Source organism: Pogona vitticeps, chromosome 10 (assembly GCF_051106095.1).
Source record: "Pogona vitticeps strain Pit_001003342236 chromosome 10, PviZW2.1, whole genome shotgun sequence".
Taxonomy (NCBI): domain Eukaryota; kingdom Metazoa; phylum Chordata; class Lepidosauria; order Squamata; family Agamidae; genus Pogona; species Pogona vitticeps.
The window spans coordinates 933,882-947,753 of NC_135792.1; the positions used below are offsets into that span (position 1 = coordinate 933,882).

The following is a 13,872-nucleotide window of genomic DNA, read 5'->3' on the forward strand; positions in this document are numbered from 1 at the left end:
CCTGCCACTTGCCTAGAAGGCTGGCTGGGGGCCGGGCCAGATAACCCTTTCTGGGAGCACCTCGGGTGGGCCTGGGTTTCTTTGGCGGTAGCATGAATGAGAAACCAGTGGGTTTGGGATATGAAAATTTTCTTTCTGTCTGTGGCCAAAACAGAAGGCATGCCTTCCACACAAAGGCAGGGTTGCAAAAGAAGTGGTGAGAGGTTCAGGACCATGGACAGAGCCTTCCCGCTGTCAGGAACTGACCTGATTGCAGGAGGGGGCCGACAGAAGCCTCTGCTCAGGGGCACTTCCATTCCTAGAATTTGGCAGCACCATTCTTCTCTCCCCCACCAAAAAAAGGAACAAAAGACAAAACAACAACAACATCGTCCCTTTTGATCAGTACCGCTTGTGTTTGTGTGCACATGGGTGTGTGCATTGATGCTCTCCCTTTTCAGAGGAGGGAGATCATGCGATACACTGGCCATGTTTAACTCTTCCCCGCCTGGATTCCCTCTTCCTGCACAGAGTTGTCCAGGGTGCCCTCCTTTCTGCTTCCCTTGCACAGACTTTGACCCACTTGGGCTGCCCCCTCCTCCATGTGGGAGGAAAGGAGACCTCAGAGCCAGAGGAGGATTCGAGGAATATCTTCCCACGGAAGGAGCTAATGGCTCCTCTGCTCACATAGTGCCTGAGGCAGAGTCTCTCTGCTTTGCTTCCAACATGATACGTGGCCAATGTCCAAACGATTATGTTGGCTATTTCATGTTTCAAGCACTGTCTTTCTCTTTCCTTTCCAGGTAGGTTCTTGGCTGAGCTTGCTTTGAGACATTTGGAGATCCCAGATCTCCTCTGAATTTGCTTCCAGGAATGGTTTGCAGGAAGCACCAACTGCTACCTCTCCAGATGGCACCCGGGAAAGAGTTAAGTCCTCTGTGATCAACACCGAGAAGCAAGTGGTAAACAATTTTTTTCCTCCCTCCGCTAAATTAATATGCAAATTCCAAGGCCCATTTCCCCCCCTCCTGCTTCCACTCTCTTCTCCTGCTTCAAAATTAGCGAGGTAGAAGGCTCAGGCTAATTATGCACTCAAACGAGCAGGCTTCGTTAATGTGGCACTAAGAGGAGGCTGGAGCTGATTGTGAGGCGATGAAATTTAAATTCAAGCATGGCGCTCCCTGTGCATCTGGCATTGCTCTTGCGTATCGCAGCACATGGAACCTGGCAGTGACTGGGTCTTTGTGTGCATGCATGCATGCAGCACACACCACACACACACACACACACACACACACACACACACACACACACACACACACACACACACACACACACACACACACACACCCATTCTATGGCAACTCCAAGAAACCAGAGGAATCCAGTGCCCTTATGCTGTGACCTATTGTGTGCAATGCCTGGAGCATGAACATATACCTAAGTGCCTTCTCAAAGAACAGTAGAAGAGTCCAAACACAAGGACATTTAGATCTTTGAAGGGCATTTTTCAGAAGGTGCATGTGCCCAGAGAACAGCGTTGATTTCCAGTTACTGGAGAACCATATATATTTCACCATTTCTGCTGTTGTTTCAGGTCACCCCTGGGCACTGCCAGCTAGGAAGAATGGGCACATAACACTTCTCTTCCCCCCCCCACTGCCTTTCTGTGCACACCCGCTTTCATGTTGGCAACAAGCCACAGCAAATGCTGTCCAAGGCTGGCACTTCTTCACAGATGGTCCTTTGTAAATCCTCCTGTTCTGGACTAAAGAAAACCAGGGAGCACCCAAGCCAGCATCCTGCCAATGAACCAGTCCTTCCAGCTGACACAAGAATTCCACTTAAAAAGATGTCCTTACCCAAGACGGTGTAAGTCAGATATGCCCAATCCACACCTTCCTTCTGGGGCAAACCTCCCCTTCTCCCACCCCAAATTATCAAAGAAACAGCGTAGGGAATGTGGAGGTGCACTGGTGTTCCATAACCCTTGCAGGTATTCCTCTGGTGATGAAGGGACCTCTTTTGCCATGAGCCTATTCTTAAGTGGCCTTGACATGTGGCCACAGCAGAAGAAACTTGTCTGTGAGAATAAACAGCGGGGCTATGGCTGCCCCCATCCTCCAAAAAAAAAAAAAATAGCCTACACAAGGGTTCTCCACTTGCAGCTGATAAGATGCCTCTCCTTTGACGGGTCTAAGGGCCATGAAATAAAACCAGAGGCAACAACAGGACAGCCTGCTTCAGCCACTCCACCTCTTGAGGGGAAAAGAAAGACCTTCTCAATTTCCTAGTTCCAGAGTCTGCTAAATGGGTCCATACATGAGTCCCGTGTGATACCAACAAGCTGCAGCTCTGATGTACGCTTACGAGCCCATGGCACGTGGATGCAGCTGCTGAAGAGGTTGACAATAAACGCCTCGGATCCAAGTGCTTCATGCTTCTTTTCAATGCCATTAATTATGAGCCAGATGACATTTACATTCTCCCGGCATCCCAGATCTTCAAGGAAATGCTGCTGCCTCTGGTTCAAAGGGTAAGCTTCTGATCACCCAAATGTTAATGCGCTGAACATTATACATCAATAAATAAAGAAATGCACACAGATCCCAAATCCACTGGATTACGCACTCAGTTATGAATGGTTGCTGATTTGGTAAGCCCATATTCATTCTGGTGCGCCATCTTTTAGAATGACCAAAACTGTGCAATGTAGCAAACATTTGATCTGCTGTACAGTGAAGTCTTCAAAAAAGCAGAAGCACGCTCCTTCTTGAGGGTGTCTGATGGCATTGGTTAGATACTGTATGGTTACACTTACTATGGTGCTAGACCACAGTTGCTCTTAGAAAATTGCAGAGAACGTTCTCTCCACTTTGATGTTTGGAGAAGGCACCTTGGCACTAGCCAACCACCTTGATGCGCATCCATTTCGACAACGCAGAACATTTTGCTCAAAAGTCATCATTTGATTGCACAGCTACTGCAGCTTTCCTCCATGCAAACCAAACCAAACCACCCCTTTCCAGATGCATGAAGGAAGGGCTCTATCAGAGAGCGTACGGATTCTCTTACACCAAGGATGGAGAGCCGGGCTTGCTCTCATTTGCACAGATCAAACAAGGGGCCCGTCTTTAATGGCACTTTCCCCGAGTTCTCCCCTGGGCCCGGTGTTCCTGTACCTTCCCTAAGAGACAGTCTGCAAGACTTGTATGAAATCTGAGAAGGTAACTTAGGACCTTGTAGGGCACAGAGGAGAGGCTGCAGGGGTTCCTTGGCTATCTCCTATTGCGAGCTTCATGGATGGCCAAGGTGAGTGCGAGCAGCTTTGATGTCCTGCTGATAAGCTTCCAGATCTACCGCTGTGGCTTGAGTGGGTCATGATGTTCTCATTCCAAAGGCTTGGCTCCAACTCCGCAACAGAGGATAAGGCCTCTTGTACCGAACCACAGCATGTCTCCTGCAAGGGGCACCAAAACAATAAGATATAGCCATGAGCACGGGAGACGTCCGCATGGTTGGGAAGCACAGGCCCTTCGTGTGTTGATGGCAGTGGTGGCAGAAACCAAGGACCCAGCATGCATGCATGCATGAACATTTGCGCGCACTTCCACCATGTTCTGGTTTAACCCTTTCCACTTTCCCCCCTTTGGCTGCACCCTTCCTCGACTCCTCCCTAAAACCTGTTTCTTAGTGTACACAGAGTAAAGCAGCCAAGGAGTGGAGACATGGCAGCTCTTCAAGGCCTTGACCGAGGTGCCTCTTCGGCCTCCTAGCATCGGCAGGACAATGGAGGGCCGAAATGTCCTCCGTAGAAAAGCCAGTGTGGTGTGAGGGGCAGAGAGTATAGCCAGGAGTCCACTGGCTTGAGGGTTAGGGTTGTGATTAGAGTTAGGGATGATCAACCTCAGTGAGACTCCATCATCCTCTGAGATCTGCTGGGGGCGTGGGGGGGCACCTCTTCTGTGTAGAGATGCAGGAGAAGGTTTTCTGGACTGAGGTGGCCCAACTGGCTTCCCCCTCGGTGCCCCAGCTAGAATGGCCATGGTGTTTTGTTCTCGTGTGGAACAAAATCCAGACTGTTCACCTCAGCCTTTCACACTGAAGGAGATTTTGGTCTGGTTTCCAGTCCTACCATTCATTGGCTTTTCATTTCTTAAAGCCATGAAATGGTTTCGAAGTATTTAAAAACCAAGCACCTAACTTCATGCGAGGTTTCATTCCCTCTACCCTGCCCTGAGACCTGTTAAGGCAGGCCACGGTGCAAATACTTAAATATATCTGTGCTCAGAGACCATTGGTAATGGCGTGGCTAAAAAAATCTTGTAAATAAATAAATAACCGCTCACTCATTTCACACTGGAAATTGCACGGAAGAGCATCCTGGTGGATCGGGCCCTGCCCTCCCTCCCTCCCTCCCCTCCCTGCCTGCCTGCTTCTTTCAGCTGGTATTTCTCCCTCTGACTATGATGCATGGTGGAGCTAATTTGGCGTAGTGCCATTAATTCCAGCACAGCTGCTGCGCCCCCCCCCTCCCCCTCCCTCAAGGCATCTCGCTAATACGTGGCTTCGGAGCCTCTCGGCAAATTAACATCATTTGTTCTGCAGAACATGTTTTTATTTCTACACAACACGCATACCTTATTACCAGCCAGGCAACATGGGGTAGCCTTGCCTGTTGTGGGGCTGTGATCGCAGGGCTCGGCCAGCTAATCCACCTCCCCCAGCCCTGCCCCCCCCACCTCCACCCCACACTCCCGCCCTTTGTCCCTTCCTCTCTCTGTCACGCGCCAGCGAGGGCTCCTTCTGCATCCCCGTCACTCCACCGCAGCGGGGCCCCATCAGCCTTCTGCACATGGCCAGTGAGATGCAGCCATTCCCTCTCGGTGTATGATCGCCAGGTCCGCTTGAAGAGGGAAGCAAGGCAGCAGGAGGCTTCTGCTTTTATCATCCTTGGAGAAGAGGTGTGTGTGTGGGGGGGGGGGGTTGACTGCAGTTCCTAGTGTTGTCTCAGCTAGCTATGCTGGGTAGGGAGAGTTGTAATTAAAAAAAAACCCTTTAATATTTTAATTCCCCACAGAGGCTGGACTGGATGACCCTTAGGGTCCCTTCCAGCTCTGGCTTTTTAATGATGATGATGATGATGATGATGATGATGATGATGATGATGATGATGATGATAATAATAATAATAATAATAATAATAATAATAATAATAATAATAATAATAATAATAATAATAATAATAATAATAATAATAATAATAATAATAATAATAATAATAATAATAATAAATATCCCACTCTAGAAGCCAGACATCCTGCAAGATCCTGAATTCCTCCACCATCTGTCCGGGTGCTCAGAGGCACCGTGTTTCATCGAGGACAAGTAATTCTACAAGATTTCATCACATCCCCCGTTTATGTCCTTGACTCGGCTCTCTGTCCGTTCGTTTCCTTTTCCCAACCCCAGTACAAAAAGGCCACTGGCCTGAAAGTGGAGATGAAGAAGCTGAATGGTGTTCAATAAACCAGCATGGATTTCCATGCTCCTGGCCAGGCAGCCGACCTCTCCAGCCAACTGGCCGTCCGGCTGCAGGAAGGGAGGGTCTCCCCAGGCCAGCCACTTTGCTAATCTCCCTTTCAAACCAAAGAAGCCTCCCGCTTTGCCACAATGAGGCATATGTTTCAATTAGCCACGGAGCTGGTCGGTTCCCCCAGAGACCTGGTTCCCTTGCCGGGTGGGGGGTGGCAATTCCTTTGTGCAGAAATGCACTCGACAACAACCCTTCTCGATCAAGACAGCCAGCAGGCGGGCGGGCAGGGTGTGTGTGTGAGTGTGGAGGCAGGGGTCATGGAGAACCTGGCTGCCTGCCTGATCGCTGGCACTCAACGGGCAGGTGGACCCCCTGGTTGCTTTTAAGAGCTCTCTCTCTCTCTCTCTCTCTCTCTGTGTGTGTATGTGTATGTGTCAAGAGTTCCTGAAAGGGAAAGGGAGCTGGTTTTGCAGGACAGAATGCCCAGAGCTTCAGAAAGTTACTTTTTTAGATCCAGAAGAAAGTGCGGTTAGGTTTCTTCTTTCCTTATATGTTAAGCCTGCTCTCTTGGGTGTCTTCAGGATAGAGGTCTTGCAGGGAGCAGCTACCAAAGACCAAAGAGCAGGTACGCCCTGGAAGATCTGCAATCCAATCTCCTGACAATTCCATTTGGACAAGAAAGTCCAACTAAGATCAGCGCAGCACAACCCCAGGCAGGGCGGTTAACTCTTTCCCTCTGTGCCCTGCCCATTAGCCCCACGACATTGAGACAGGAGGACACGGGCGCTGGCCAGTTCCCCCCTGTTCCATAGACAGCAGCGGCTAAGTGGAGGAAGAGATGGGGAGCCATTTAGCCAATGGGGCAAAGGCTTTAAAAACTCCACCAAACCATCCACCCTGAAGCTCCAGACTGGAATTATTTATAGACACCTTTAAGTTCAAAATCTTTCTGTTGGTCTCACATAGAACCAGAGTCTGAAAGAGTGCCTGGTTTGCTCTTTACAGCTCAGTTACATGGCTCCTTGTTGCAGAGTTTAAAAAGTGACCAGAGTGACCATTGGTCAGATGGGTGGTATAAAAATTAATTGATTAATTGTTTGATTGAATCAATGGATGAATGAATGAACTGATGCATTACTCAGTGTTTTTTCAATACTTTTTAAAAATAAAAATCTTAGCATTTGTACACGATTGGTATACATATGCTAAGATTTTTATTTTTAAAAAGTGCAGTATTGAAAAAGCACTGAGTAATGAATCAATTCATTCAATCCCTGCCATAAATCTCTCTAAGAATACCTAAGGATACCCTTAACAAGCAACTTTTAACTTGCTTTATTTAAAATTCAAAAAACCTGGCAGAGCCGGGAGCGTCTAGGGACCCACTGCTGCCAGCCAGAGCTGACTATACTGGACTCAATGGGCCAATGAGCATAAACTTGCTCGCCATGCTCCTGTGTCTTAAAGCAAGAGCCACATTTCAGTGGTGCAGCCCCAGTGTTGTATTCAGAAGGTCCTCGGTTCAATCCCAAGTCAAGTTCCTAAGGAGGACTGGGAAAGACCTCTGCACGGAGCCCTGGGGAGCAGCCGTGGTTGCCAGCCACAGTTGAAAACCCTCGGCTCCATGGGCACACAGAGAGCAGCTGCTGCCTTGGTTCCTCACCCCAAAGAGGGAGATCAGGGACCTTGAGGTTGCCCATCATCTGTGGTGAGGTGCTCCTGGACCGCAAATTTCATGGCAGGCACACAGGATCGCCCTCTCTCAGTTTTGCTCATTTCAGTGACATGATTGCCGTGAAAATTGGGCATCTCATTTTACCACGCCCCACCCTGAAGGCTGAAGGCACACATAGCTGACTGGTGCAAAGGGGAGAAAGGGAAAGAGAGGCAGCCCCCAGGACACGGTCGGACGGCCTGCCCTCCTTCCTTCCCTCCCTCTCTGCCAGCCAGCCAGCCCGCCTGCCTTTATTGGAATGCAGCCTGCGGAGGGCCGGCTTCCATCGTTGGGCGAGCCGCTGCAGGAGGGGTTCCAAGTTAAAAGGCTGCGAGGCTGTATGAATATTTCATTAGAGAGGCAATGTGCTGCTCTGCAGAGAACATCTGGCCAGGGTCTCTGGAGACCTCCAGGCTTTACGCAGGAAGCAGGAACTGTGAAATATGGAAAGGGGAGGGAGGGAGCTGGTTAGAAAAGCAAGAGGAGAGCCGGGGAAACGAGGAGAGGAAAGATTCAGAGGGCACAGCTCCACATGCCTGCCTGCCCGCCTCTCTGTGCAGCTTCCCTCAGCTGCTCCCCAGGGCTTGGAGAAGAAGCTGAGCTCCAGGGCTGGATTTTCCTGGTTTGCAGATGCTGCGGCCAAAGACACACAGCCACAGAGAGAATATCAGGCATTTAATTTTCACACACACTCTGCAATATCGTTAAGAGGTGCACAGTGTCTCTCACTGCTGTCACGAAAAATCCCAGAGACAGGGATTTCTGGGAGGGCAACTCCTGCAAAGTGCTCCATATTCCATGCCGTACAAGAACATTTCAGCCATTCACACGTATGGTCTGTGATGATGCGCTCCAAGGGTGGTGCTCTGTCTGGTTGACAGCCAGCTTCAGACCCCTCGCTTCCTATCACTTGGCTGATTTCTGCTGGTGAAGGGACAGGATGCCTTCCGATGGCAGCTGCTTCTGGGTCTCCTGCAGACAGCCCGAGATCTCCTCTCTCCGCCAGCCTGCAGCATGGGAGTTCCCAGTGAGCACCACAGAAGCATCAGCCAAAGGGAGCAGCTGGCACTGTCCTTAATTTTAGAATTTTGCCTTTTCTCCCTCTTTTTTAAGTTAAAAGCTCAGGGGCTCTGAAGGAGAAGCAGCAGAAGAGATGGTGCCGAAATACTCAGGGCCTGTTCCTTCCCTCTGGAGTTAAGCTGTTAGTGGAAACAGGGATTCATGGCAAATTGGTTCTCCCAGTGACCGTGTAGAGTATCTGTTTCCCATATAGTCCTTCTCTTGCCCCAAGCATTTGGATTTTAGCCAAACCATGACCCGCCTGTACCCCGAACCCATGGCCCACTTCCCTTTCAGCCTCTCTCCGGTGCGGCACATTTATTTATTTATTTATTTACATGCCAGCTGACTGAGAAAATCCATACGTGGAGCTTTCTACTACACCAACTGGAAGGTTGAGGTTCGACCTTCCATATCCCCCAAAGGAGGAGAAGATCAGAGTTAGGCCAAACGCATTAAGCATCCAGTGTTTACAATGGCTAACTCTTGAGGTAGCTGACTATCAAGTGCCATTGATTCCTTGATTCGTTCGTTGATTCGTTCGTCCATGCGTTCATTTGCTTTCTAGCAAGGAGAGAAAATCTACACGTAGGGTGGGCAGCTCTTGCAAGGTTCTCGTGAAAGAGTCCTGAAGACTCCCATCATCATGACCTTCCCCATCCCACCTGACTGCTCTGGGGTCTTTCCGGACAGGCCTTCTTCAACCCAACACTGCTCAGGGGTGTCGTCCCATCATGCCCACATTCCCAGTCTTCGTGGCCCTGGAGGCAGGAGGAGTTGTAGTCTGACTCCTCTGGAAGGTGGCAAGTTATGGGAAGGGACAGCAACACAGTTAGGGGCTCTTTGACGAGGGCGAAGGTAGAACGAATGCAAGTGTGATCGCAAACAAATTCCCAAGCCAACCCTTCCTGGTTCAGACTTCCCCATGGAATTTGCACTTTGGCCATCCTAAATTATGAATGCTGCCAAGATCCAAGCACATTCGACAAGAGCAGACCTCGGCCGACCCCAGCTATTGGCTTCCCGAGCAAAGATCTGTGTCTGTGAAAAGCCAAAATGTCTTGTTACGGAATTCTAAGAAGGGAATTTCAGCACCTTCGGAATGTTGAAAACCCGTCACATTTCACCCGGGCGCAAACTGGCACTTCTGGTTAAGGCACTCATTTGGGAGCAGGGGGTGGGGGTGGGGGGCGTGGGGGCTCAATTTCAGCTGAGCGTATTTGGAGAACTGCCTGCATGCTAAGGTCTTTGTCCTGACATGTCCAGGCTTTGTGGTGTCCTCACCAATGCCAGCTTCCCACTCCACGCCACGCTCAGCAGGCCAAGCCAGTCCTGTATAGAGCTGGTTCTAGACCTTACTGGTTGTCTTCTCCCTACAGCAAGAAGCAGGAACGCCTGGGGCATAGGGCTACAACTGCCACGGCGGTTCCTGCAGCCACTCAGGTGGGGAAAGCGTCTCCCAGCCTTGTTGAGGCCCAGAGTGGAGACCACCCCCCTTGCCCAGATCCAGACAAAATCATTCACGGGGTGATACTGAGCATTAAAGGCAGACCCCAGCATTCAGGAGGTCCTCTCTCTGGGCATGGATGCAGACCGAGAGACTGTCAAAAGCAATGAGCAACCCCACATGCTGGTGTGGGTCATTCCTTCAGTGGGTTCGGCACAGACCCAGAGGGCTGGAGAAAGATGACCATGCACAAAAGCACACCACCGTGACGCCGCACGCACAGGTGCTGCCAGCTCACAAGCAGCCATGAACACTGCACAGAGAGGGACACACACGGAGACAGACACACAAATGGACCTTTTTTTTTCCCTGGGAAGAAAGAAAGAATGGGAAATACCTTTTGTTGTGTCTGTGTGTGGCGAGTTCTCCTCCAGGTTCACCCTCCTCTGCTTGCTACCTGCCACGTCTTTTCAGCTTCCCTGCCTTCCTCTCTTTCTCTTTTTCCCTCTCTTTCGCCTGGGCTGCTGCGTCTCGGCAGCCCATCCTCCATGGCACCTCTGCCAACTCAGCTGCCACCTGCTTCGCAGAGGGCTGCCAGCTTCTCAGCCTCGTATGTTCCTTTTGGCCCCATGCTGCCTTCTGGCATCCTGGCAGCAGAACACGCAGCTCTCTCGGTTGATGGCATGGGTCCATTTTTCCTCCTTTTGCGGATCCAGCCTCCCCGGCTCCTTCCTTGGGTTGCCACCGGAGCCGCACGCCGTGCCAGCTCGAGCTCTTCGCGAAATTGGCAGGGAATAAACCCTGGGAACTGAGATTGCCTCTCGGCAGCTGAACGTAGCCACACGTTTTTTGGGGAGAGAAGCGGAGGGGAGGAGAAAAAAGGAGCCCGAATACACCCATCAGCCATTCCATGAGGAGCAAAGGCTGGATCCCGGCTGGCTGGGGGGCATGGGGGGCTGCCGTGGCTTTGGCAGCCGCCTTCCGAGAAGATGCGAGCTGGCGCCGCTTTTTGCTGCTCCTGCCAAAAAAAGAAGGGGAAGACTAGGGAAGAAAGGAACATGGATCAATCTCCCGTCCCACGTTTTCAATGGCCGGGGCCACTATCCTTCTCGGCTCAATCCAGGCAATCGTTCCCCTCTGCCCTTCTCTCAGCCTGGAGGTCACCAGAGACAGACACCTCCGTCTCCTGAGCCAAAGGCTTGCCCAGCGCCTCCCATTCCCATTCCCCACATGATGTGGGAGGAAGGGAGGAAATTCTGCCCTGGCAAGAGCCGTAGCCGATTCCTGGCTACTTCCACAAACCAACCTCGGTCCTCCTGATGCCTCGCAACAGGAACTCCGCAAGACACACCCCTTACCCAGCGTTCCTCTCTGCCTCAGGTTTGCAGAAATCCTTGCCAAGAAGACAGCCTGGTGGCACAGCCCGGAGGCTAATCCGCACAGGAGCCCAGGTGCCCAGGAAGAAAGCCATGCGTTCCGGGTTGTCCTCCCAGAAAGGCTAAGCATGGACTCATGGAAGCCAGGGGCTATTAGCTACTCTGTCCTCTGGCAACCATTCCTCGTGGGGGCCGAGAGACAGGCGTATTCCCGGAATCTCCCGAAAAGCAGGTGGGATTTCCTGCAAAGAGGTCAAAGCCCTTTTCTCTTCCTAGGGACCAACATTCCATCCGGCACAAATACCTTGAACCCTGGCTCCTGGCAGCAGCCTTTCCCATTCCTTAGACATGAACTCCCAGCAGCCCCAGCCAGCAGGACATGATGGCCGCTGTAGTCCAACGCATCTGGAGACCACGAGGCAGCGCCAGACTGGCTGAGGGCAGGGCAGGAAGAACTGGAAAACAAGCTACACTGAATCATTGCCAGCGATGAGCCACCTCACCCGAAATTATTCATGCCGACTTGCTGTGGATTTTCCGATGGTCGGAGATTTCCCGCAACCCTCTTAAGGTCTTATGGACAGACCAATGTCTAGAAATGTCCTTTTCAATAATCTGTTCTCTTTGTTCATTAGAAAATTTATTCCCATCACCTGTTATGAGAAATGCATAAGAGAATAAAATACTTCAACATTTTCTCTTGCAAAATTATGAGAATTTTAGTACTTTTTCTTTCTTCCTTTTTTCTTACATCTCCGCACTTTTAAAGGAAAAATTCTCAGAAGTGTTTTTGTGCAAAATAGAAGGTTTTTAATTCAAAATGCAAATGCTTTGTGAAAATATTAGGATTTTGTAGGGGTTTTTTTTTTTGCAAATGCTCTTGCTATTTTTGTTTGGGTTGGGGGGGTTGCCCTTGTGTAGGAGTGAAAAAAATCTCACAGCTGTTGTCTTGGTGATCCAAGACACATTTATTTGTCCAGGATGAAAAACTGGCAAGTATTCATTATGTTCTTATTCATTTTAAGGTCAAAGAGACAACTTGTCACATCACTTTTTTATTTTTTTCTTTTACTTTTCTATTATTTTTAATACACACACACACACACAAAAGAATAGCACAAAACTTGAAAAATAATCATGTCAGAATGCCTGTGACTTAAACTGTCCTTTAAAAGTGACTTTAAAAAGTATTTTTAAAAGTTATATTGGACCAAAAATGTACATTATTACCACTTGCTCTGTTACTTTTGAAATGTGACCTGATTGTGCCCTTGCTGGGGGGGGGGCAGACCATTCCACATAACCATGTTGATGATATCCCATTATTTTCAAGTCTTGGGATAGACGAGGTAACTACACTTTCCCTGGAGTTTGCAGGTATAACCCTAAGTATACTTTAGAAGGCATTTATGCCAGAGCTTCTGAGTCCTGTTGCAAAGAGTAATTAATATGTCTCAGAAATTCACCGTCTGGGATACTTCTCTGATGCACATGGCCTTGCGTGCATTTCGAAAATGCTTAACAATGTTAAATTACCAAATATATGGACATTTTAAAAGCATAAACCCTTCTTTTGTTGTTGTTGTTTAGTCATTTAGTCATGTCCGACTCTTGATGACCCCATGGACCAGAGCACACCAGACCCTCCTGTCTTTCACTGCCTCCCGGATGTTGGTCCAATTCATGTTGGTCGCTTCGATGACCCTATCCAACCATCTCGTCCTCTGTCGTCCCCTTCTCCTCTTGCCTTCACCCTTTCCCAACATCAGGGTCTTTGGTGTAAGAATACAGACCTTAGCAAACACATATAAAGGAATATGTTCCTTATAGAAAGTGTTTTCAGAAAACGCATACGAAATTTCCACAAAGGAAGAAAAAACGAATTCCCCTGATCTGGTGCGATAAAATCCCCTCTCAGTTTTCAAAGAGCATGAGCCAAGTTCCTAAAAGGGGCACTGGGTGCAGACTAAGCTGGGCCTTTCCCTTTATTCAGCACCCCGGGCTGGGTCGGCTTCTCCTACCCGACCCGCTCAATTTCCGGCTCTTCCTTTCACTGTTTTAAGCAGAGTAGATTCGTCCTCCACTTTTACTGGTGAATTTTGCTCTTCTTCTTTCTCGTTGGCAAGATCTTTGCAATTATCCTTGCTGAATTTCATTTTACAGCTATCAGCTTTCCAGCCCTGCCATTTATTCAGTTTGGATTTCGAGCTTTTCCTCCCAGGCTGCTTAATATCTTTGATAAAGCAGCAAACGGTACGGTTATCAATTTCACAGATGATGCTCCACTCAGAGGGCTTTTCAAAGATGTGATTGTTTGCCTGCTTTTTTTTCCTTTGGCATCTCAAGCCCATTCATTTCGGAAGAAAGAGGCATTCGTTTAGGGACCATGCCCTCGGACAAGGAAGAACTGAACCGGCTCCAGGCCTGAGAGGTGCAAGCTGGTCGTGTCCTCCTGGGGTGAAGAATGCGCCAGAAGTTACGTCCAGAAACGTACATAGCTATGGCTGCCTGGTTCAGGTACAGAACTTGGAAAGAAGTTGGTTCCTTGGTTGCTTTTAGACTACTGCCTTCAGAATCTCTTCGGTGGGATGACCCCTGACTGCTGTAGGCTAGGAAAGGTTATTTTTTTTCTGAGCTCTGCCATTTCCCTTTCCTGTTCTCAGCTTCTGATCACATGCCCTCTTAGATGACTCTGGTCCACATGGCTTGTTATCAACTGTACAAAACAGAAGGTTCTCCATGTATGCCCATTGGCGCTCTG

General features: G+C 49.4%; 1 long non-coding RNA gene across 1 annotated transcript; it reads right to left on the reverse strand.

Annotated features, from left to right (window-relative positions):
- Positions 1 to 1,272: 1,272 nt before the first annotated feature.
- On the reverse strand, positions 1,273 to 10,310 carry LOC144584418 (uncharacterized). The gene is made up of 2 exons (XR_013538650.1): positions 10,133 to 10,310; positions 1,273 to 3,439 (listed from the first exon to the last, which is right to left on the reverse strand). It is a non-coding gene; the product is annotated as an uncharacterized LOC144584418 (long non-coding RNA).
- Positions 10,311 to 13,872: the final 3,562 nt, after the last annotated feature.